We start from the raw sequence: 23,952 nt of genomic DNA, 5'->3' as shown, positions 1-23,952 counted from the left end.
TGTATGGGACTACCTGCCATCTAGGGGAGGGGGTAGAGAGAGGGAGGGAAAAAATTGGGACAGGTTTTGCAAGGGTCAATGTTGAAAAATTACCCAAGCATATGTTTTGTCAATAAAAAGATATAATAAAAAACATATGCATGGGTAATTATTCAACATTGACCCTTACAAAACCTTCTATTCCAAAATTTCCCTTTTTTCCCCCTACTTCCTACCCTGGATGCAGGTAGTCCAATATATGTTAAATATATTAAAATATATGTTAAATCCAATATATGTGTAAATATTTATACAGTTATCTTGCTACACAAGAAAAATCAGATCAAGAAGGAAAGAAACCTGAGAAAGAAACAAAATGCAAGCAAACAACAACAGAAAGAGTGAAAATGCTATGTTGTGATCCACACTCAGTTGCCATAGTCCTCTCTCTGGGTGTAGATGGCTATTTTCATTGCTGAACATTTGGAACTGGTTTGAATCATCTCAATATTGAAAAGAACCACATCCATCAGAATTGATCACTGTATAGTCTTCTTGGTGCTATGTATAATGATCTCCTGTTTCTGCTCACTTCACTTAGCATCAGTTCATGTAAGTCTCCCCAGGCCTCTCTGAAATCATCCTGTTGGTCATTTCTTTCAGAACAATAATATTCCATACCATTCCATTCTCCAATTGATGGGCATCCACTCAGTTTGCAGTTCCTTGTTACTACAAAAAGGGTTGCCACAAACATTTTTGCACATGTGGGTCCCTTTCCCCCCTTTAAGATCTCTTTGGGGTTTAAGCCCAATAGAAACACTGCTGGATTAAAGGGTATGCATAATTTGATAAACTTTTTGAACATAGTTCCAAATTGTTCTCCAGAATTGTTGGATCTGTTCACAGTTCCAACAATGTATCATTAATGCCCCATTTTTCCCAAATCCATTCCAGTGTTGGTCATTCTCGTTTCCTGTCATCTTAGCCAATCTGACAGGTGTGTAGTGGTATCTCAGAGTTGTCTTAATTTTCATTTCCCTGATTAATAATGACTTGGAACATCTTTTCATATGGCTAGAAATAGTTTCAATTTCTCCATCTGAAAATTGTTCATATTCTTTGACCAGTTATCAATTGGAGAATGAATTGGATTCTTATAAATTTGAATCAATTCTCTATATATTTTAGAAATGAGGCCTTTATCAGAACCTTTGAATGTAAAAATGTTTGCCCAGCTTATTGCTTTCCTTCTAATCTTGTCTTCATTAGTTTTGTTTGTATAAAATCTTTTAAACTTAATATTATCAAAATTATCTGTTTTGTGATCAATAATGATCTCTAGTTCTTCTTTGGTCACAAATTCCTTCCTCTTCCATAGATATGAGAGATAAACTATCCTATATTTTTCTAATTTATTTATAATACCATTCTTTATGTCTAGATCATGAACCTATGTTGACCTTATCTTGGTATATGGTGTTAGATATGGGTCAATGCCTAGTTTCTGCCATAGTAGTTTCCAATTTTCCCAGCAGTTTTTGTCAAATAGTGAATTCTTATCCCAAAAGCTGGAGTCTTAGAGTTTGTCAAATACTAGATTACTATAGTCATTGATTATTTTATCCTGTGAACCTAACCTATTTTCCACTGACCAACTACTCTATTTCTTAGCCAGCACCAGATGGTTTTGATGACTATTATTTTATAATATAGTTTTAAATCTGATACAGCTAGGCCAATTTCATTTGCTTTTTTTCATTAATTCCCTTGAAATTCTTGATTTTTTGTTCTTCCAGATGAATTTTGTTGTTATTATTTTAGGTGAGTAAAAAAAATTTCTTGGGAGTTTGATTGTTATAGCACTAAATAAATAGATTAGTTTAGGGAGTATGGTCATCTTTATTATATTTTCTCGACCTATCCAAGAACACTTGATATTTTTCCAATTGTTTAGATCTGACTTTATTTGTATGGAAAGTGTTTTGTAGTTTAGCTCATATAATTCCTGACTTTCCCTTGGCATGTGGATTCCCAAATATTTTATCCTATCAACAGTTATTTTAAATGTAATTTCTCTTTGTATCTCTTGCTGTTGGATTTTGTTGGTGATGTTAAAAAAAAATGCTGATGATTTATGTGGCTTTATGTTGTATCCTGCAACTTTGCTAAAGTTGTGAATTATTTCTAATAGTTTTTTAGTTGATTCCCTAGGGTTCACTAAGTATATCATCATATCATTTGCAAAGAGTGATAATTTGCTTTCCTCATTACCTACTCTAGTTCCTTTAATCTCTTTTTCTTCTCTTATTGCCAAAGCTAAAATTTCTAATATAATATTGAATAGTAATGGTGATAGTGGGCAACCTTATTTCACCCCTGATCTTATTGGGAATGATTCCAGTTTATCCCCATTACATATGCTATTTGCTGATGATCTTAAATAGATGCTACTATTTTAAGGAAAAGTCCATTTATTCCTATCCTCTCGTGTTTTTAATAGGAATGGAGGTTGGATTTTATCAAATGCTTTTTCTGCATCTATTGAGATAATCATGTTTTTTTGTCAATTTGGTTATTGATATAGTCAATTATGCTAATAGTTTACCTAATATTGAACCAGCCCTGCATTCCTGGTATAAATACTACTTGATCATGTGTATTATCCTGGGAATGATTTTCTGTATTCTCTTTGCTAATATTTTATTTAAGATTTTTGCATCAATATTCAGTAGGGAGATTGGTATGTAATTTTCTTTCTCTGTTTTCATCCTACCTGGTTTAGGTATCAGTACCATATCTTTGTCATAAAAGGAATTTGGTAGGAGTTCTTTGTTCCCTTTTTTTTTCCAATAGTTTATAAAGTATTGGACTTAATTGTTCTTTAAATGTTTGGTAGAATTCACATATAAATCTATCTGGTACTGGGGATTTTTTCTTAGGGAGTAAGTTAATAGCTTGTTTTATTTCTTTTTCTAAAATGGGACCATTTAAGTAGTTTATTACCTCTTCTGTTAATGTGACCAATCTATATTTTTGTAAGTATTCTTCCATTGCACTTAGGTTCTCAAATTTATTGGCATCAAGTTGGGCAAAGTAACTCCTAATTATTCCTTTAATTTCCTCTTCATTGATGGAAAGTTCTCCCTTTTCACTTTTGAGATTAACAATTTGATTTTCCTCTTTCCTTTTTCTAATCAAATTGATTAAAAGTTTATCTATTTTGTTGTTTTTCTCTATAAAACCAATTCCTGGTTTTATTTATTAATTCAATAGTTTTTTTTTTTTTTTTACTTTCAATTTTATTAATTTCCTTTTATTTTTAGAATTTCAAATTTGGTATTTGATTGGTTTTTTTTTTTTTTTTTTTTTTGTAATGGGCTGAAGCTCTTGAATTGTTGCACTGAGGTCCAGCACTTGAGGCTAATTAGCAATTGGATAATACTCTATTAATATATGCTTGGAAAAAGAATGGCCCCGCCCACTCTCTGTGTAAGTGTGATGTGTTGTATAGGAGATTGCATAGAGGATTTGGTGAGTGGAGTGTGAGAGCCAGAGGCACTGCTGGCTGGATTCATGTCTCAATTGCTCTCACTTCCTATCACCATTCTCCTTCACCTCCGCAAAAAAAAAAAAGATCAAGGATTTTCCCTTATCCTGACTCTGGCTGATTTTAATATACTTTGGGTGCTAAATGCGGTCATCACAGTTTTTATTTTGTTTTTTTCTCCTAGCTTTTTTAGTTGCAAGCCCAATTCATTGATCTTCTCTTTCTCTATTTTATGCAAATGATCATTTAGAGATATGAGATTTCCCCTTATTGCCACTTTGGCTGCAACCCACAAATTTTGTTATGTTGTCTCATTATTGTCATTCTCTTGGATGAAATTATTTAATGTGTCTATGATTTTCTGTTTCACCCATTCATTCTTTAGAATGAGATTATTTAGTTTCTAATTACTTTTTGGTCTATTTTCCCCTGGCCTTTTATTGAACATAATTTTTATTGCATCATGATCTGGAAAAAATACATCTACATTTCTGACTTTCAGCATTTGATTTTGAGGTCTTTATGTCCTAATATATGATCAGTTTTTGTATAGGTTGTGTGAACTGTGAGAAGAAAGTGTATTCCTTTTTGGGTCCATTCAATTTTCTTCAAAAAATTCTCTGGAGAAATTTTTTTTTAAAAATTAAAGATATATTCATTGTTTCACATCTGTGGACCTTCCTCCCTTTACAGTGAAGGAGGAGTGGTAATCTCATATCTCTTCTTTGGCACCAGGAATTTTTTTTGTAATTTTGCAACATTCATTTTGATAGTTTTATTATTCTTACCATTTCCATTGCAGTTGTCAGTGAAATAATTGAGAATACTGTCTCCTTTGGTCTGAATTATTTCATATAGGTCTTTCCATGTTTCTCTGTATGAAACATATTCTTCACTTCCTATATCATAGTAATATTCCACTACATTCATGTACAACAATTTATTTATCCTTTTTCTCATTAAGACATCTATTTTGTTTCTAGTTCTTTGATACCACACAAAAAAGAACTTCTATAAGCATATTAATATATATTAGGTTTTGCTTTTTATCAGTGATCTCATTGGAGTACATTTCTAGCCTAAAAGAAGAATCTCTGGGTCAAAACATAGTCTTTTAGTCACATTATTTATGTAAAGTTCAAATGTCCTTTCAAAATGCCAACCCATTCCTTTTATAGGTAAATAGACTGAAGGCCAAGTGAGTAACATGATTTGCCCAAGTTCACACAAATACAAATTCTTCCAAAGTTCTTTTCACTGTATTATAATTAAACTAACTCTAAAGTCATTTTAGCTCTTGCAATTTGTTTCCAAATTTTCTTTAGTTTCATGTCTCATAGCTAATCTTAAATATATGTCAGTTGGCTAAAAGACTTTTTAAAAAATGACCAAATAAAATTAATTTTATTTCAATTCTAAATTGACTTCCATTTTTTTCTTCTGTAAAAATATCAGTCTTCTCTTTGGCAACCTTTGCTGATGAAAATCTGTGATTTTATCAGAGGGAGTTATTAATCCCCTTTGCCAATGTCATTGACAGCTTTTGCCTTAACTTCTACAAAGCTTGATACATAGTAAACCTTTGATAGTTGCTTTTTATTTGATTGAAAACCATTAAACTACTTAATCCCTTACTAATAGATGGCCAAGAGGGTTTAAACTGAGGCCTTTTTAGTACAAATGTGGTCAGAGTTTTCTTTGAGAAAAATACTTTTAAAATATCCATGGAGATTTTCACTTCAAGGAGGAAGTTATTTGCCTTAATATGATAAGATATATAAATATATACACACACATACAAAGAGTATGTAATTAATATAAAGAGTATATAATTAGCAGTAATTAAGTTCCTACTACATGGTAGACACTGTACTTAGGAATTTATAAATAAGATTGCATTTGATCCTTTTAACAATCTGGGGAGGAAGGTGCTATTATTATCAATCCATTTTACAGTTGAAGAAACTGAGGCAGGTAGTGACTAGGTGACTTGTCCAGAGTCATACAGCTCAGGACAGAACTTGAATTCAGATATTCCTGCTCTCAGGCCCAGGACTATCTTTACAAGTCTATATAATTACATAATATGATAAAAAATCATTCACTTGCATTGCTTCTTCTAAGAAAGATTATAAAGATGATCAAGTTATAGTATTGATTTCAGTTCACAGAGTTTCCACATTTTTTCCTTCTTGTTCTTATTCTAAAGTGTTCCATTAAAGGACCTTTCTTTTCACCAGTTAGACCACGGCCTCTGCCAAAATGAAAAGTGAGCTGCCTCCTTTGACTGATTTAACTAACAGGAGGATCAGAAAAGTCTTCCCATAAGAAGTAGTACTTGCTTTGATTCTTTAAAAAGCCTAGAATTCTTTTTTGATGTGCCTCAGTTTACCTTCTTTTTAAATTTAATTTTAATTTTTTTAAATTTTCAGTAGAATTTTTTGTACAAAAATGTAAAGATACTTTACAACATACATTATTGTAAGATTTTCCATTTAAAATTTGTCTCCCTCCCTCCCTTATCTCCTCTCTCCCCAAGACATCAAGTAATGTTCATGACTTTGTCCTACAATGCATCATTCTCCTAACTCAATCCCTATATTGCAACATGGAAATTTCACTAAATGAGAAGGAAAAAAAAAGATACAAAAGATTTCATGTGTGCTGCAGCTTAGCAAGAAAAGGTTAGCTTCTTTCTAAAGAGTTTTATTGCTCTGTAGTTATGTTGACCTACATCAGAAGCCACTAACTTTCATTTCTGAATAATTTCTAAGCCTACATTGGTGAAGAATTTCATGCAGTCTTGTCCCAATTAATTTTCTGTGATCCTGCATATTTGCCCCAAAGAGATGTTAGCAAAAAATAGTAAAAAAAAAAATCTTGTTTAATTGTTTTTGCTAAGAAGACAAAATTAAAATACTTTGTGCACTCCTAAACAGGCTCAAGGCACAGTTGAGTCACAAGAAAACAGTTCTATTTTAAACAGAAACACCATAAATAGCCTTTCCTACAGAAATGCAACAGTAGTCTAATGGATTTTTGTATTTATTTCAATTGTCTGTTGTTACAACTCAAAATATACAAAGACAAGAACTAAATGAAAATCCAATCAGACTTTCATTGTCTTAAGATCTCCATGTTTCTATTGTATGCTCACCAATAACCAAATGATAAACTATCTGGTCAAAGATAAATAAAATTTCTCTCTTACATTAAAGAACCTACTCTTAAAATAACTTTGCCTTTGCCACAAAATAATCTGTTGTCATATTTAAGCGAAAATTTTGGAAATACCAAATATGAAAAAGTAACAATTGAGTCTAAACCATGAATTTAGAACTGTAGGAAACAATGTAAATCATATTGAACTCAGAAACAGTAGAAATCTTGGTTCCAATCTTGCCTTTATACCTTACTCTCTCCTACTGTGAAGTCATTTAATCTTTGAATGTCAGTTTTGTCATTTGTAAATGATGAATAATAAATAATGCCTGTAGTATCAACTTCCCAGAATTCTTGGAAAGATTAAATGATGTAAAATAAAACATGTTGCAGACCTAAAAATGTTAGCTATTAAAGCATCAATACATTTTTCTCCATTACCCATCCACCAACTGATTGGTACAGACTTCTATGTAAAGACCTCTATCAAGACCAAAATGTGATAGTATGTATACTAAATAGATTGGTTAACACACAACAATGAATGGAGATAAAAATGATCCTTAAATTTTCTTTGCTATAAATAGGCATCTGTCTATGGTATGTAAGTTTTAGGGGGCAAAGGCTGAATTGAAGGATTTTCAGATATGTTTGATCTGGGGGGGGAGGGATTCTTCATCAGTTTTATGAGGATCAGGGTCATGAATCTTTGTCAAGAACTTTTGAAAAGCCTTTTTTCTACAGAATATGAGCATCACCATTGGTTCTTTGTGAGAATAAATGACTTGAGGACAAGAAATCAGAGGTTAAGGTTACTCTCAAGATGAACTGGCTTATTTAGAACTACCTTGTGATGATAGACACTTTATCCAAGGCAATTGGCCAAGATTTTAGGGAGGACAGATTCATTGAAGGAGTCCTGTGCTAATCTATAAAAAGTCAGTAGATCATTTGACTACACCTTTCTCTTTTTGTCTTTTTGCCTATTTAGGAGACAACAGCCCATTCCATTTATGGATAGCACTATTTGGTGGGAATGTTTCCTCACATCAAACCTCAATTTCATTCATTGCTCCTGGCTACCTTCTGTAAGCAAGCAGAATAAGTTGAATGCCTTTGATATATGATTGCTTTTTGGAGCCTTGAGGTAGTTATGTCCTTGCTGTCTCTTCTCCAGGAAAACCAAACAACCAATTGACCAAAACATATCTACTTTCTTGAATCAATTCTCATTTACTATCCTAGTTGCTCTCCTATGAATACTCCAGATAATCAGAGTCCTTCCTAAAATATTTTGTCCTGAACTGAACATTCACTATAAATTGTTATTGGAATGAAATAGAGAGTAGTGGAACAATAACTTTCTAATTCCTGAAAATGATTCCTCCCCAAATACAACTTAAAATTACATTTATACTCTTTCTTAGCAACTATTTCCCATTGTGGTCTTATATTGAACTTGCAGTTTACTAAAACCTCTTTATTTTGATGACTCCTATATCCTCCTGAAATTGTAGTTGGTTTTTATTGGTTTTTCAAATATAAAATTGCATTTATTTCTATTAAATTTCATCCATTTAGTCAGTGCAATGTTCTATCCTGTCAAAATCTTAAAAACCTCTATTTTTTTACCTAATATGTTGAGTAGCCTTTCTAGTTTTATGTCTTTTGCAGATTTGATCATCAAAGAATCTCTGTGAGCTAGATGGTACAAATAGTATTCCCCTTTTTAGATGAGGAAATTAAGGTTGTGACTTGCCAACTGTTTCTCAGGTAGTTGATGTTGTAGCTAGATTGAAATGCAGGGCTGCTGATTCTAAATAGAATACTTTTTCTTCTAAGGCACATCTGGTGACTTTTGAGTTTGATAAATTAGAAAAAACATTTGCTCCTGATGTCATTTACCATCTCAATTCTAAATGTGTATAAATTCTAGGAACGCTTTGCTTTTTTAGGGTTCAATTTAATTAAATATGTATATATGAGACAGTTATGTATATATGAGACATAAGGCAAAATAGAAACAAAAATAAAACATAGGAAAATAGCCCATGTAATCAATGAACTTCTATTATACTGGGAGTAGGTAGGTGGGTGGGATATGTCATTTTAATCAAAATAAACCATGATTAGGTTTAACCAATGGGAGGATCAGAAAAGTCTTCCCATAAGAAGCCCTTTTTGATTCTTTAAAAAGCTTAGAATTCTTTTTTGGTGTGCCTCAGTTTACCTTCTTTTTAAATTTAATTTTAATTTTTTTTTAAATTTTCAGTAGAATTTTATTTGTACAAAAATGTAAAGATACCTTACAACATACATTTTTGTAAGATTTTCCATTTAAAATGTGTCTCCCTCCCTCCCTTATCTCCTCTCTTCCCAAGACATCAAGTAATCTGATATAGGTTAAATATGTGCATTTCCTTTAAACATATTTCCATATTTGTCATTCTGTGCAAGAAAAAAATCAGACCAAAAAAGGAAAAAAAATCATGAAAAAGAAAACAAACATACAGATGGTCAAAATACCTAGAAGCTTAGAATTCTAAGAAGTTCCAGGGAGGAGGGAGTACTTATTTGATACGTGGGACAGCCAGTGCAACATTGCAAATATCCTGCAGAGGCAGGAGGTGGATGTCACATTCACAGGACAGCCAGGGGCACAGAGAGTGAAAGATAGAGAGTAATGTGCCATAAGCCTGGAAGCATAAGACCCCAGTGTCATAGATTTGTGGAATCATGGATTTTGAATTGGAAAGGACTTTCAAGGTCATTTTGGCAAATCCCTTTTTAAATGAAGACTGGAAATCCAGAAAGAAGTGATTGATGCAATGTAGTAGAAAATTCTTAAGAACGAATTGACATATGCAATGATATAAGAACTATATAAGACTGAACCTTGAATTCAAGGGAAAACATGAGCCCAAAGGGTGGGGCTGATAATCACATTTAGCAGCAAGAAGGAAGAAGGGAAGGAGCATTTAGAGGGAGCCAAACACTATGCTAAGCTAATTCAATCCCTATATTGCAACATAGAAATTTCACTAAATGAGAAGGAAAAAAAAAGATACAAACGATTTCATGGGTGCTGCAGCTTAGCAAGAAAAGGTTAGCTTCTTTCTAAGGAGTTTTATTGCTCTGCAGTTATGTTGACCTACATCAGGAGCCACTAACTTTCATTTCTGAATAATTTCTAAGCCTACCTTGGTGAGGAGATTCATACAGTCTTGTCCCAATTGATTTTCTGTGATCCTGCACATTTGCCCCAAAGAGATAGATTTTTTTTTAATTTAAATTTTATTTTATTTAATAATAACTTTGTATTGACAGAATCTATGCCAGGGTAATTTTTTACAACATTATCCCTTGCACTCGCTTATGTTTTGTTTTTTCCCCTCCCTCCCTCCACCCTCCCCCAAGATGGCAAGCAGTTCTATATATGTTAAATATGTTGCAGTATATCCTAGATATAATACATATTTGCAGAACTGAACAGTTCTCTTGTTGCACAGGGAGAATTGGATTCAGAAGGTAAAAATAACTCGGGAAGAAAATCAAAAATGCAAATAGTTCACATTCATTTCCCAGTATTCCTTCTTTGGGTGTAGCTGTCTCTGTCCATCATTTATCCATTGAAACTCAGTTAAGTCTCTTTGTCAGAGAAATCCACTTCCATCAGAATACATCCTCATACAATATCGTTGTCGAAGTGTATAATGATCTCCTGGTTCTGCTCATTTCACTCAGCATTAGTCCATGTAAGTCTCTCCAAGCCTCTCTGTATTCATCCTACTGGTCATTCCTTACAGAGCAATAATATTCCATAACATTCATATACCACAATTTACCCAGCCATTCTCCAATTGATGAGCATCCACTCAGTTTCCAGTTTCTAGCCACTACAAACAGGGCTGCTACAAACTTTGGCACATACAGGTCCCTTTCCCTTTTTTAGTACAAAGAGATAGATGTTAGCAAAAAATAATCAGTTAAATAGGCAGTTAAATAGTCAGCAAGAAAAGTACTAAGCACTTTACAAATATTATTTGATCTGATCCATCCAACAATTCTAAAAGATAGGTGCTGGGAGTCGTCTCATTTTAAAGTTGATTAAACTGAGACAGTCAGAGGTTAAGTGACTTGCCCAAGATCACGCTACTAGCTAGTGAGTGTCTGAGGTTGGATTTGAACTCAGTTATTTTTGACCCCAGTTCCTGTGCTCTGTGCACTGTGATGGAGCTGGAAGGTCTGGGGAGAGGAAGAGGTGGGCAATGATTCCAGAGTGCCCAGTTTTCATGCTGTTTATTCACTTGAGCTCTAGGGAATAGTGTTGGCTGACACTGATCCTGATCCAAGGGGAGAAATGAGTGTCAGTGGCTGATTCAATGTCACACTAAAGCATTTGACATGGTTGTGTTTGGTTTTTCATAGATGTGCATTCATATTGTAACTAAGTGTTGGGACGCATCTATGATATGGGGATAAAATACTACTGGAAAAAGTAGAAAGAAACACACACACACACACACACACACACACACACACACACACAAAAAAACACGCACAAATCTTCATCATCTCTTGATCCAGGACTACAAGGAATGAATATTCATTAAGGAGTAGTTAGAGGAAAAGTTAGTAGAAAAAAAATTACCTTAAAACATTTAGAAGTCTTACATTTAGGCTTCAAATTGCTTCTTTCTTAATTTCTACTTGTTGTGACAATGTTCATGAAAGCTAATGTGTGTATCCACTTGTCTTTTTTAATATCTTAAATGTTTTAAAAATTATTTTTGTAATCATTTTTTTCTTCCCATTTCTCCCTTCCCATATTATAGTGGGAATTCTTCAGTGGATTAGATAACAGAGTCACTGAGGTCCCTTCAAACTTTGTAATTCTATTATCCTATAATTCTATGGAATAAAAATAACTAAATTTATAAGAAAGTTGAAGACAAAACATGTTTCTTACAATTCTGTAAGATAATGTAATTACTTCATTTAACAGATATGGAAATTGATCTGCAGAGAGAAATGACTTTTTTCATTGAAACACAAGTGGAAAGGATTAGACCAGAGAACTTTTAGGGGCTCTCCTTTGTCCTTTTGATTCCCTATTATGTATTATATTTGTCTATTTGTATTATTTGTTGTTCTCTCCTAATAGGCTTTATCTTTATGTCCATCATTGTATCAGGATTAAAGATTAAATGAATCATTGATTGACTTTGAAATGAAATATAGACAAGCCATCCTTCCAGATAATCTTTATAAGTCAGTTTCCCTGAGACCAAGAATGTAAGAATTAGACTATGTATGGATATTGTATTGTTTTGTTTTTCCCCGAGGCAATTGGGGTTAAGTGAGTTGTTCAGGGTCACACAACTAATAAATGTCAAGTGTCTGAGGGTAGATTTGAATTTAGGTCCTCTGATACGAGGGATAGTGCTGTAACTACTGCACCACCTATTCGTCCCTTGTTTCATTTTGCTTCTCCTCCTCCTTCTCCTTCTCCTCCTTCTTCTTTTTTTCTTTTCCTCCTTCTTCTTCTATTTCTTTTTCTTCTTCTTCATCTCCTCCCTCTCTCCCCCCTCTTCCTCCCTTTTCTCCTCCTCCTCTTCTTCCTTCTCCTCCTCCTCCTCCTCCTCCTCCTCCTCCTCCTCCTCCTCCTCCTCCTCCTCCTCCTCCTCCTCCTCCTCCTCCTCCTCCTCCTCCTCTCCTCCTCCTCCTCCTCCTCCTCCTCCTCCTCTTTCTTGTTGTTGTTCTTCTTCTTCTACCAATGACATCACAGGACAATGTTTTAATTTAATAATGAATTGGAGTGCTTGGTGCTTGAGAAAGGTATTGTACAAGAACCACATGAAGATAGGAGGGTGAAAGTAAAAGCAGAATCAATGAGCACAGAGGAAGTGAAAGTGAGGCTGTCTAGACCATTTGGGTGCCATGTTTGTTTGAACAGAAATTGTTTTTCTGAAACCCACTGGACTACAGATATTAAGATGTTAGCTCTATATCTCTCTATATCTCTTTTCTGTCCTTCAAGAGAACCCCCAAACTTTCAGATGGTCATGGGAAAAGTAATTTTTTTTTTGCTTTAAATGTATACTTAATATTCATAAACAATTTTAACCAATATCATCTATTACTTAATATATATGTCTAAAAATGGAGGTGGGGAGAAACAGCCAAGGAGAAATATTACAGAGTAAATATAGTGCTAGATCTAACATTAAGTTGTTCTGTCAGAAGTATTTTATTCCTTGCTAATGATTCAGGTTTTAAAAAAATAAAGAGATGATGGAAATTTTTATTTTTGCTTGCACATATATCTGATGAAATATTTTTCTTTATATTTTTTGCTAAAGTTGTGGGGTTTAGAGAGAGATTAGATAAATGTTTGTTGATGTGAAATTTTAATTTAATATTAAAAAAGAATTGAGTCAGTAATAGGGTAATGGAAAATAGCCATTCTAATCACCACTCCAAGCCACCATTACTACATTTGTATCTCCAACAATATTATATGCATAGTTGAAACTTTCAGATATTGTGTCATTGAATGGAATTCTAACTCATTCACTTAAGACCATTTGATATAACCACAGATAATACCAAATATTATTATGGCATTATGATTATTTGTGATTATGGCAGAAAATATGATGGAACTTGATTTGCTACATATCTATGAAAAGTTGCCCACAGATATAATTCAGAATTTCTAGGAAGGTTATTAGTATTTGTCTAAATAAAATAAAGAAAGGAAAATGTAGTTCTGTTTTTTCTTTAAAGTAGCCAGAGAACAAGTGACCTGAAGCCTATTGTAGAGAAAGAAATGGAACAGAAAAAAACAAGCTAAAATTGAAAACTATATTTAGACATATTTTGTTTTATTTTGAATTTATGCATGCCTTTCTATTAATTCTATTTACTCTTTTCTTCTCAATACAATCTGTTTTTAACAATATAATAAGGGACACAAAGAAATTCCTCTTCTGGTCATTCACTCTAACAAATGAAATAGCCTTTTATTTTTAGGGACGCTGATTTTCTGCATCAATGAGAGAGTCCTAATTAGGACCCTGCAATCTGGGCTTTATCACAGGATGAGACTAGTCTTTAGGGAGACATTGGAGGACAACAAAAAGGATTCTGAACTTGAAATGCTGAAAAGGACATCTCTGGACCTGGGTTTATATATCTCAATTCTATATGATCTGTGGCAAGTCATTTACTGAAAAATTTGGTCAATATGACCTCAAATTGTTCAAAATCAGCTCTAAATCAATGGTCTTAGATCTTAAGTTTGTTTTTCACTAGTACAGAAACAGCAAATTACTAACTTAGCAGTTAACACCCAGTTAGTAAAAAATAATTCCTTAAAGGAGGAAGTTCCAAGCTGCCAACATTGTTAACAAAACTCATAAGAGTATTGAGTTTGTGCTAAAAGTAGAATGCCAGCCCTGGAAATAAGAGGACTTGTGTTCGAATGTGACCTCAATCACTTACTAACTCTGTGAGCTTGGGAAAGTACTTAACCTTATTTACCTCAGTTTTCTCACTCATAACATGAGCCGGAGAAGGAAATGACAAATCACTTCAGTATCTTTACCAAGACAGACCCAAATGGGAGCATGAAGAGTCAGACATGACTGAACAATAAAACTCATATTATGTTTTCCTTTTTTGCTCGAAGAATTTGCATTTGTCTCCATAAAGAATTATAAAAAGGGTCATAAGATCCTAGATTTTGAATTCATAAGGAGCTTAGACTTCTTGTAAAACCTCTTTATTTTACAGGTGAGACCTAGAGAGATTAAAGTGATTGATCTCCAGCTGCATAACATAAATATCAAGGGATCTAAAGCAAGTCTATCAGCAGCCTACAAGGCATTTAGTCATGTCTGACTCTGTGATGCCATTTGATGTTTTCTTGTCTCTAAGTCATGTTTACAGATGAGAAACTGAGGCAAATAGGGTAAATGACTCTCATTTACTTAAATTGTGGTTTGCAACCCCATATGATATCTCATAACTGAATGTAGAGGTAGAAAAATTATGATTTATTATCAGCAAATGTTTTATTTGCATGCCTATTTTATATCCTATATATTGAAACACATGTAAAAATTTCTGGGGCAAAAAGGGGTTATGAATGGAAAAAGTTTAAGGAGCCTTGCCATAGGGGCAGCTAGGTGGTGCAGTGGACAGAGCACCAGCCCTGAGGTCAGGAGGACCTGAGTTCAAATCTAGTCTCAGACACTTGACACTTTCTAGCTGTGTGACCCTGGGCAAGTTACTTAACCCCAATTGCCTTAGGAAAAAAAAGAAGAAACCTTGCCATAGGTAGTAAGTATCTGAGTCTGGATTTAAACTAAGACCCCCCTGACTTTAGGCCTGGCACTAATATGTCACCCAAATGTTCCTTAAAACAAAAAACAAACAAAAAATATTTATTAGGTAACATGCTAAGTACTAGGGATACAAAAAGAGGTAAAAGTGGAAGAAATCACATACCAATGTCTACATAAACAGAAGACAGACTGGATAGAAGATAATCTTGGAAGGAAGGCTCAAAGAAAACTAAAAAGGCTCCTTACTGATGGTGAGTATTTACCTGAGATCTGAAAGAAGCCAGGAGACAAAAATGAGGGGGTAGAACATTTCCAGACTTCCAATTCCAAATCCGGTGTTCTTTCCATTGAAATAACTCATTGCTCAGTGTTTGGGAGGAATTTGCTCCTAGAACATTTAGTAATTTCTTCTGAAGGTGTCAAAGCTACTAATTAGGTTTGTCATGTACCAAAAATGGAGTTTTCAGGGACCAGTTAAGTCTAGTCTTCCCTGTCTTATTTGAATATGGGGATGAGATAAAATGTTCCATTGTCTTTCTCTTTATTAATCACAGTAGCAACAGGAAGAACTCAATATGGTGAAGTTTGAAAAGCTTCCTCTGAGTCCCTTGAAGAGAAAGGACTGAAGAAAAAAAATCAATCCATAGAAGAAGCAAGTGATTTAATCATGAATTCAATTGGATTTTTCAATGATGCTGCTATCACTAGCAAAACATGGAGATGACGGCATTGATGTAATAAGTAGGGGAAAAAAGAGAAAAGGTGATGATAAAGAGAGGAAAGGAAAAAGGAAAAGAGAGAAGAAGAAAGGGAAGAGAGGGAAAATAATAGGATAAACAATATAAATTAAAGATTGTTAAAGATTAAATAAACTGTTGCATCACAAGTATAAATGGCCCAAGCAGAAAACTTTCATAAGTTAAGAACCTCATAACTAATCCCTTTTCCATATCATTTTATGATTTATTTTCAAGTGTGAAGTCAGGAGGTTTAGTTTTGTGATATATTTATAAAAGCAATATAATCTTTCTGTCTGAGAAACAATCCATATATCATTTGTGGTATGGCTGCCTTATCCTGATACTTTTATTACAGTTGAGACTTGGGAGAAATTTGTAAATCAGTAGTATTTAGGGTACCTGTTCTTCCCTTTATGTACTTTATACTTTCTGATTGGGACCTTTTCTATCACTTCCCTTTCAAACTGTTTTCACCCTCCTCACCATGAATGCCAATCAGGAAATGATCTGAACATTTGTACTGATACAAGTAAATAGAATTTTGTATGTGTTCTCTCATGAGAGGGGTGTTGAATATTAATAGGAAACAGTCTTGATTCAGTCAGAGGAATAAATCTCTAACAGTTAAATCTTCAGGAAACAGCAAAGCCATAGAAATTGAATAATGTTGGGTAGAAAAATCTTTAAAATATTTAAGAAGAAAAGCTCCCTATCCGAGTCAGCTGATGTCACAGTGGATATAACACCAAGTCTGGAGTCAGGAAAACTTAAGTTCAACTGAGACTTTGATACTTACTAGCTGTCTGACTCTGGGCAAATCACTTAACCTCTTTTTCTCCAGTTTATTCAACAATAAAACAGAGATAATAATAGCAACTCTGTCACAGGATTGTTGTGAAGGTCAAATGAGATAATTTTATTATTTTGGGGGGCATTTTAAATAATTACATGATTTATTCAAGAAAAGCAAATAATCTGGGGGGGTTATTTTATTATTTTATTTTTTATTTTTAATGTATTTATTTATTTAAAATTTAAATGCAAAATAAGAAGAAAAAGAAAGACAAAAACAAAAACAAAGGAAAACATTTTCATGTGCCCAGTGGAATATTGAGAAAGATTCAAAATATGTAAAAATAAATTGCCATTTCAAAAAAGCATATATAATGATAGAAGATGCTGTATTCATAACTATTCATCTTTTCTTTGTTTCCTTGTAGTTTTTTTTTGTTGTTGTTGTTGTTGTTCTCTAATGTGCACTTCTAATTTATTGGGTTTTTTTTTACCCTTTTCCTCCTCCCTACCTCTCTAAAGCAGGCTGGATATAATTATGTATACACACTTTCACACAAGCATATACATGCATGCAAACATACACACATACACACACACACATATATATGCATATATATATACTTATCTGCATATGTACACACTTATATATACAATGTATATATACATACATATGCATCCATCTAAAACAATATTAATATGACTAACATATAATATAGATTTCTCTCTCTTGATTGAATCCTTTTTAAGTTTGATTTTTGTCTAAGATCAATGATTACTACTTCTACTTTTTCCTAATAAATACACTCCTGATCTTTGTTATTATGTTTGTGTATATCTTTTATTTCCTTTCTCTGTTAACTCTTCCATTTTACTTCTATCTGTTGCCTTGCTATTATTTAACCACCCTGCTATACCTCCCAATGGATCCCTCCCTTATTTTCTCCCCCTTCCCACTCTTTCCCTCCCTCTTTACCCATTCCTATTAATCCATACATTTTAATTCATTCCCATTAATCCAAAGAGGGAGATGGTTTTTTTTGCAGTGCTCAGCACAATACCTAGAACATAGTATATGTATATAAATGTTTATCCCCTTCCCCATTTCCTTGATTCCTAATAAAGCCATCCATACTCATGCCTTTGAGTAAGATATTGAATGGCTAGAACATTATTCCTAGAGACAAGGAGACCTGAGATCAAATCAGGCCTCAGACACTCCTTAACCACATAATCCTGGGCAAGGCACATAACCTGTGCCTTAGTTTCCCCAAATGTAAAAGGATGTGTAACATCTAACTTACAAAGTTGTGAAGATCAAATAAGATCTGTAAAATTGTTTAGTTGTGTGTAGCAAGCTCATGCTTGCTACTATATAAATGTTTATTCCCTTCCTTTTCCTTTTATTTAGAATCTCTCTAAATGTCATGAATTTTTTCTTTGCAAAAAAACTCAGAAATCATTGTGGATGGTAAACATCGAAAAACATCTGCAAACAGATGATGCTGAATATATTTCAATCTAATGTGCTTCTTTCGTGAATTGTCATAGCATAAAATTGGTCCTAGAACATGCTCAAAACTAAAATAAAAGAACTACAAAAATTAGAAGTAATCTCTGTATATAAACAGAAGATTCCAGCCCAACCATTTAAAAATGTGGAGGCTTTCAAAAATGGGAAATAGATAACAATTAATACTCTGATGGATTATTGCTAGTTCTTAAAGAAATTTCAGGGCAACTAGGCAATGAGCCAGGAAGACTCATCTTCTTGAATTCAAATCTAGTCTCAGACACTTACTAGTGTCACTTAATGCTGTTTGCCTCAGCTTATTCATCTGTAAAATGAGCTTGAGAAGGAAATGACAAACCACTCCAATATCTTTGCCAAAAAAATCCCAAATGGGGTCACAAAAAGTCAGATAAATGAAAACAACTTTAAAGTGTAAAACGATCACTATAACAAGGAGACCAAAGTTACTTAGAGTCTGACTCAGACAGCAACTACCTGATCTTGTCAAGTAGAGAATTAAGAGCCGTGACAACTTGAGTTTGAAATATAAACTCATTTACAAAACATGAAGTGGAAAGCTGAATACAGTTTCACCTCATAAAACATTGAAAAAATAGTGCAAAAAAAAGACTGAAAAAAATTTGGCATGAGATAAAATTAATCCAGGTTTACAAAAGTATGGGGGAAAGTGGCATTTAAAATTGAAATTTGAAAGATAATAATAAATAGACATGAAGAATAGACCAACCAGCATTTTTTGTAGTGATTTATTCTCATAATGAAAGATAATAGAACTAATAACTTAGGACTCTGCAATGCCTCCATATATATTTTGCTATTTTAGGAAATGCAAAAGGTATTCAATTAAATCAGGTGAAAAAAAAAAGGGTTGTACCTGATCCCACATAAGCCTGGGACACCTTGCTGGAGGTAAAAAGAATTTTCCATGGGTTGAAAGATCAGTTTACAAAGTGTCTCCAAGAGAGGATAATTCCAAGAGGATGGTAAAAAAAAAATTATGTAAATAATATTATCGACAAAAGTTCCCATCAAGATACTAATAACATAATTAAAATGTTGTCTTCCTCATCTCTATAAAGTAATAATAAGTATACTTAAGAGGGCATTTTTATTAAAATATAAGATGTGAAATGGGACCAGTAGGTTTTCACAGGCAGTTCTCCAGAGTAGAATACACATATATAATCATATAACAGACTAAAAGCATAGGGAATTTAAAATTCTGCTGCGAGATTTTTATGAGTTCCCCTCCCCCAAATACACACAGCAAAAATATAATATAGAAAATTATAGTTTTAAAGGATCTCTCTTCCAGCATGGAATATTAAGATCATGCAAGATTCTTTGATAGGCTCATGGAGGTAATTATTCTGTTTTTCTCTTGTGATCAATATTGTTGTCAGTCATTTTCATTTGTGTCCTACTCTTCTTGGACCCATTTGGAGTTTTCTCAGCAAAGATGAAATTTGATGAGATGGGTTGGTTTGCTATTACGTTCTCCAGTTCATTTTAGACATGAAGAGATTGAGGCAAAATTAAGTGACTTGTCCAGAATTGAACAGCTAGTAAGTGTGAGGCTAGGTTTGAACTCAGGAAGAAAAGTGTGACTCTAAGCCTGGTATTCTTTCAGCTCCACACTGAGATTTCCCCAGGATCGATATCAGATAGACATACATTCACAAAGTTATCTGTCAGTTTTATGGACAGTATTCTTCATGAAGCAAAAGTAGAAGTATTGTCTTGAGTCTTGAAATATTAGATAGCTCTCTCAATGAGATCTGTGGGGTCAAAACTAATGATTTCTATAGGGGAAAGTAAAACAACAAGAGCATGATGATTATATATTGACCACATAATAGCATGTAATTATATGGGAAATCTATTGGGATTATTGAAATTAGTCCATTTGGACATATTGGAATATCTTAGAGAGGAATTAAGGTTGAAAATAAATCTGTGCCAAAGACTGAATAGGAGGAGAGTGGGATGGACCTCAGTTAGGAAGGTAATGAACTTCTTTCCATGGAGGGCCATTCTTTTAAAAATGATATTCTCCTGGTGATGAATGATGAAATATTATAATCTCATAATTACAAATGGCACAATGCCTCAAAAGTGTACAGTTTGATGGTTGACCTTTGAAGGACAATGTCCAGGAGGACAAGGACAAGAATTACAAGGATAAGATTACATGTAATCCCTATTTGATGGAGTGCCTGGAAAAATGAGATGCCAAAGCATCCAAGTGTCAATGATTTCTCCTTTCCTTCTTGCACATTCGATCTCGTGGACCCATTTTCTTCAGAATACACTTTCTTTCCCTTGGTGTGAAGATTATCTCCTGTGTCAGAGGTAGGCTGGAGTCTCTATCAATAGAGGAAGAACCCACAGTGATGAGATCACGTAGTACAATACTCAGCAAGGCATTTTTTTATGGAAATCAGAAAGGGCAACAAGCAATTGCCAAGAAAAAAGTGTAAGTTACTCAATGCCAGGTGATGTTCATCTCTGCAGACTGGTGTGGGGGAGGGTTCAGGAGAAGGTACTAGATGGCAGAACTCCAACCCAATGACTCCATGCCCCGGCGTTGCCAAATGCTGCCTCTTGCCATGTTTACTTAAGCTCAGCTTGTTTAATGAAGGAGAGGCTTTGTACGGTTCTGTATATACTGAACTACCAGCTATCCGTCTCTGATTTCTATCAATTTGGGACCTTGATCAGAAAAAACTGTAGAATGCATATAAGTATACAAGGATATATACATGTGTATTTATAGAAAGACACATCTATAAGTAGAGATATGCACTTTAATATTGTGTGCTTTTATATATATACAAATATGCACATGCAAATACATCTGTATGCATAAACACATATGCATGCACACATGAAACACATGTATACACAAATACATACGTGCGTGTGGAGGGGAAAGCTAGGTAGCACAGTGGAGAGAGTTACAGGTCTTAAATCTGGAAGACTCATTTTCCCAATGTCAAATCTGACCTCAGACACATTAACTGTGTGACCAGGACACATTGCTTAATCCTGCTTGTTTTGATTTTCTCAATTGTCAAATGAGCTCAAGAAGGAACTGACAAAGCATTTTACTGAAAATTTATAAAAAAAAAAAGGGGTTTATCCCAAATCCCCAAATGAGGTCATGAGAACATGAATGAAAAATAACTGAAGAATAAAATACATATGCACTTATGTATGTATGTATTTGTTTGCACACATTACATAAAAAGAATATCACATTTGTATTTTATGATCCCCAAAACTTACATTTGTATTTCTATTTGTTATCAAAGTTCCCACCAAACTGCAAAGAATGATGCTCTTACTTTTAGAAGAATGGCACAATTTCCATAATTCCCACTAGGAATATAAAACTTCTTCAGGACTCTGAATTTACAGAGAAGTTTGTTGAAATTTCAACTCCAGTATTTGTTACCTATATGATCCTTGACTTCTTTAAGTGGTTTTCATGTTATTTAACTTCTTTGGGTCTCAGTTTCTTCATCTGTAAAATGAAAAAAAAATTGGGTTAGATTATCTATAAGATCCTTTTCAGCTCAATGATCCTTTTCTCACCTTTTAAATACAGTCTCCTTTGGTCTTTTCTGGGCTATGTCCTGTAGGTGGAACCTATAATATATCTTCTACATTCTCTAAAATATGGATGATACCCCATTTATCAACTTTCAACTCCAGTGACAGATGTGTAGCTCAGCAGGAAAATTATAAGCAGCACATGACAGAATAAGTAATTCCACTTGCAATGCAATTTTATTGGTATTCAGCTAATTTTTGTAACATTTAAAGTCATGTAAATAATAGCCCAAAGCAGGAAACTATAATTGCTTTCAAATGGTGCAGAGAAATGATAAGAGTTTTTCATTGGTCATGGGAGATAATAGAAATCTAGGTTTTCTGTAACCTTAATTTCTTACTAATATATTTACTGGAGTCATTTCAGTGGAAAATTAAGTGAGGAAAACAATCAAACACCTGAGCCTTCTTTTTATATCTCTGGCTCTCTGGAATTAGATGACTTCATGGATGTTTCTATAGCCAATCTAGCTATTACTTATCCATGAAACCATTTTAAACATTCATTAAGGTACTAAATGTTTATTAGTGAGGAAATTTTAGGTACATTGAGTGATTTAGATGAATGTTAAGGATGAAGTGTGAATGCATCTAATAAATATAATATAGATTGGGGCTTGTTATTTTTGTTTTTCCTTGTTATGGGTACTATTGTGTTTTTATTTTTCTTATAAAAGGGTATCATTGACTTCTCCATAGGGGTTATTTGTCTGACTGTAAATTAACATCATCTGAAATAATGAAGAAACAAGTTATATAAGAAGCAAATGAAAAGAAAAGAAGGAGAGGACTATTTGCAGGGGGAGCATGTTACCTAATAGGCAAGTTGAAATAAATGGAAAGAGGAAATTTAGGAGATTCTGTCACTATTTTTAATCAATTGAATTTATCTTGAGTAATTCAAAGGCCAGGATTTGAAGGGTCATTTAGAATTAGCACTACTCTTCCCCACAGACTAAAAAAAGTTTTAGAAGCTTCTACAGCAATTAAAAACAAACAAACAAACAAAAAAAAACTAGTTTGCTATCATCTGTTTCTTTTTATCTTTCTCTGTATTATCAACCTCTTTTCAAAGGTAGATTTCTGTGATTAACAGTTATGTCTAATAAAGATTATACTTATTGTTGTGAAACAGGTATATATGCTATCTGTCAAAATCCAAAATGTGGCAATCCAAAGAACGTGCAAAGCTCACATAGGAAAGGCAACAGAAAATGCTCTAAATCAAAAAGGTAATTGAAGTTTGAGGATCCCTGACCTGAGTTGACCCTAGCTACTCATCTAGGATACTGATCTAGAAAATCTAGTAGCAATACTTTAGAAAATATATTTCAATGTTTTGCATGACTTCACATATGATTTCTTTGTGGGGGGGGGTGTTGGAATCCTAGTGTTAACTCAACTTGAAACAAGGTGATAACTCAAGGGAGACGTTAGAATCCTAGTGTTAACTCAATGTAATTGATACAATGCTTGTGTTCACACCTTTACTCATTGGAGTTCACATGTTTGGGAGGTTTCGGGGTTTAGTAGGAGATATCTGAATTCACACCTCCCTTGAAGCTCTCAGGACCAGAGAGCATTCCGGGAGAAACCCATAATCCCACTCTCTCTGAGAGGAGATCATATTTAAGAAACAGACAGAGGCTCTCGGCGAGGGTGGGGAGGGGGCGGGGAGTTCAGCTGAAAAGACTTGGGGGGCGGTTCAGAATGGGGATAAGGGAAAGAATCTGGGACTCAAAAGCTTTAAAAATAAACTGTTCAATATTCCTTTAAAAATGCACAGAATATGATTCTAAAGCAAAGTTCCAATTTTGAAATGACTAGAAAAATGACTAAACATAAGTCACCAAGGATAAAGTATTGTAAGCCTCCAAAACATCTATAGGAGAAACCTGAAAGATTAAAAAAATGTCTATTAGATAGAGTTCCTGGAAGAAATGAAGATGTTTTTAAAAAGTTAAAAAATTTGTAAATGAAATTAATGATCTCTTGCAAAGAATAGGAAAATAAGAGAGTTCTGAAACAAAGATATAGAAATAGAATGAATAGTTTCATACAAGTGCCTCAGCTTCTTCATCTGTAAAATGAAAAAAAAATTGGGCTAGATTACCTGTAAATTCCTTTTCAGCTCAATGATCCCTTTCTCACCTTTTGAATGCAGCCTCCTTTGGCTCACCCTAATAATAGACTCCCTGAAAATTTGACTGGACCAAATAATTTCCTGAC

This window comes from Antechinus flavipes, chromosome 3, assembly GCF_016432865.1.
Source record: "Antechinus flavipes isolate AdamAnt ecotype Samford, QLD, Australia chromosome 3, AdamAnt_v2, whole genome shotgun sequence".
Classification (NCBI taxonomy): Eukaryota; Metazoa; Chordata; class Mammalia; order Dasyuromorphia; family Dasyuridae; genus Antechinus; species Antechinus flavipes.
Note: the sequence above shows the minus strand (reverse complement) of the source record.